Below are 2,975 nucleotides of genomic sequence, written 5' to 3' on the forward strand. Positions count from 1 at the left end.
CAAGGACATCCGTGTTGCTGACTAACTTGCCAGCTTTATGGTGGATGGTGAAGGTGATCAGCTTGTGGTCACCCACCGATCACTAGGTTGCCGATTAGGTTATCCCCTGTAGCCAGTACCAGGTCAAGCAGTGCTTTGCCTTTTGTTGGCCCATAGACTTCTTGAGTCAAGTAGAGGTCATCCACACACAAGAGGAAGCTTTGCGACCACTTGGATTTTGCTGAGTGAGCCTCCCCATGAGGTGTCCAGGTAATTGAAGTCACCCATGACAACCATGGTCCTGGAGCATGTGGCCTCAGCCAGTTCCCGGGCGAATTCCTGGTCAAGCTCAGAACTTTGGGTGGGAGGTCTGTAGTAGACTCCCACTGTTGTGTCCCCTGTGCCGTGTTCCCCATGAATTTTAATCCAGAGTGTCTCCAGTCATCCACCCTGGTCACCAATATCAGCTGGAAGGGACATGTAGCTTTTCTTAACATAGAAAGCTACACCCCCGCCCCTTTTATCTACACGATCCCTCCTGTACAGGGTATAGCCATCTATACCTGAGGTCCAGTCATGGGTGGAGTCCCACCAGGTCTCCATTATCCCTATGACATCATAATTACTTGCATTGAGCAGGAGGACAAGCTCCTTCTGCTTATTCCCCAAGCTCCTGGCATTTGTGTACAGGCAGGCAAGTGTCCCCTTGGGGGCTCTTGCCTTGCCCACACATTGTACCAGGGCTGGGACAAGGGTGGGCTCCCTTAAGTGCCTTGGCCCGCTGGCTTTGCCCAATGGGCTTAGTTTAAAGCCTGGTGCAGCAGGTCAGCCAGTCTGGCTGAGAAAAGCCTCCTCCCCAGGGGAGAGAGGTGAAGGCCATCTCTTCTCAGCAGCTCGCTGCCTCTCTTGCCAAAGAGCGGGCTGTGGTCATGGAAGCCAAAGCCTTCCCGATGACACGAGTACTGCAGTCTTTGGTTGACTACATGGATCCTCCTCTCCCTCGGCCTATAGCCCGAGACTGGGAGGATTGACGAGAACACCATCTGTGCCCCCAGACCCTTTAGCCCTGCTCCCAAATCCCTGTAGCGCCTCATGACCCAGCTGGGAGCACTCCGAGCCATGTCATTGGTGCCCACATGAATAAGGAGCATAGGATAGTGGTCTGTGGGCTAGAGGAGCTTAGGGATCTTCTCCGCAATGTCCCAGATGAGGGCCTCTGGGAAGCAGCAGACTTCCTGGGCTAGGGGGTCGGGGCGGCAGATTGCCCCCTCAGTCCCCGTCAGGATGGAGTCTCGCACAACAAACACCTTACATTTTGTCTTGGGGAGAGTGGGAGCGGTAGCTGCAGTTGAGCCTGTGTTGCCTGTGGGAGCTGGTAACTCAGCAGGCTCAGCTGGAGCAGCAAAAGATGCGTACCTGTTGCTAAGCTCCGGCGGGGCAGGGGCCTTGGTGCGGCGGGCCTTAGGGCCCTTGACCACCTTGTTCCATGCCCCTGACTGGACAGACTAGACAGAGTTGGAGGTCCTGGAGTCCTCCTTTGTCCTGGAGGGAGACGGCGGTCTACCCTCTGGCTCCCGGGGGAGAAGGGCCTGGCAGTAGGAGTCGAGCTCGTGCTCACAGTCCCTGATGGCACGCAGTCTCTGGACTGTGGCCTGAAGCTCCTTCAGCTGGTGTGCGAGAGACCACAAAAGGGAGCAGACCCCTCTCTGTGGCTGCTGGTGGGTGTCTGGGGGTTTTTGGGGGAGTGGGGGCGCGACAGGCTTTCACCCGCATGTCTCTCGCCACTCCGGAGGCTAACTGGGTCTTTTTTTTTGCTGTTCGCGGGCTGCAGAGAGATGTGTAGTGAATTCACTCAAGAGTAAGTCTTGAAACAGATCCATTTTAACATTTTCATTAATGACCCTGGCCTTAAAAGTAATAGTGTGGTAATTAAATCAGTTGACGGCACAAACTTAAGAGATAACATTAGTAGAGGGAGGGGTCAGAATATCATACAGCTATAGGAAATATTGGATGACTTTTGAGAACTGGAATAATAGAAGTGGGATTAAATTTAATAGTGCAAAGTGCAAGGCTATGCTATTATGGATTTATAAGGATTTCTCCTATAAACTGGGAGTTTGTCTGTTAGAAAAGACAGAAAGATTTCAGTATACGAGTCAGTCACAGGAGGACGGCCCCTAATTCTTCAGAATACATGCAGTGAAGACTAATTAGAAGACAGAATATAAAACTGAGTAAAAGAAAAAGAAAGACGCTCAGACTGGTATTGCTCATTCATATATTTCACTAATCTGTAAGGTGTCCCTTAATTCTCTGATGCTATTCATATGCTGGACTACTGATGAGTACATCCTATTTCTCCTACCATCACCTCAATGGTCCAAATAAGCAGACACTAAGCTTTCTTCTTCAGGGCTCTCTACTCTGAAATTTATTTGTACCATTAAAAAAATATGTCTGCTCTACATAATTTTTCATTGTTGCTGTGCATGGAATTACAGTAATAATACTTTTCCTCTTATACAGCAAATAGTAAGAACATTTGGATTTAACATCTTCTATCCAACCTGCACTTATCCCTTAATATTCTCCCATTTATTGTTCAAGTGCACAAGCTACCCACAATGACTAAAGTTAAATTATAGAAAACTATAATATTTTTCTACTGATATAAAAATCTTTAGAATTGTGAGTCCAAAGAAAGTATTTCTTTCAGCCTACATGTCTCATTTATATAACCACTGAAGAGGCAATGATCATAGTGAACAGTTTTAAAGTTTCTGTAAAAAGTTCCAATAATTAGGCAACTGTAAATCAGGGGTGGGCAATAATTCCAATGATGGATCTCCTAATGAGTTTTGGTGAGCTGTTGAGAGCTTCACACAGAAAATCTTTCAGAAGATATCATTTTACCAAATTATAGGTAAAAAACAAATCATATATTAAAAATCAAACATCTGCTCTAACATATTCTAATTTTCACCACCGCAGCC

This window comes from Crocodylus porosus, unplaced genomic scaffold, assembly GCF_001723895.1.
Source record: "Crocodylus porosus isolate Cpor-Errol unplaced genomic scaffold, CroPor_comp1, whole genome shotgun sequence".
NCBI classification, from domain to species: domain Eukaryota; kingdom Metazoa; phylum Chordata; order Crocodylia; family Crocodylidae; genus Crocodylus; species Crocodylus porosus.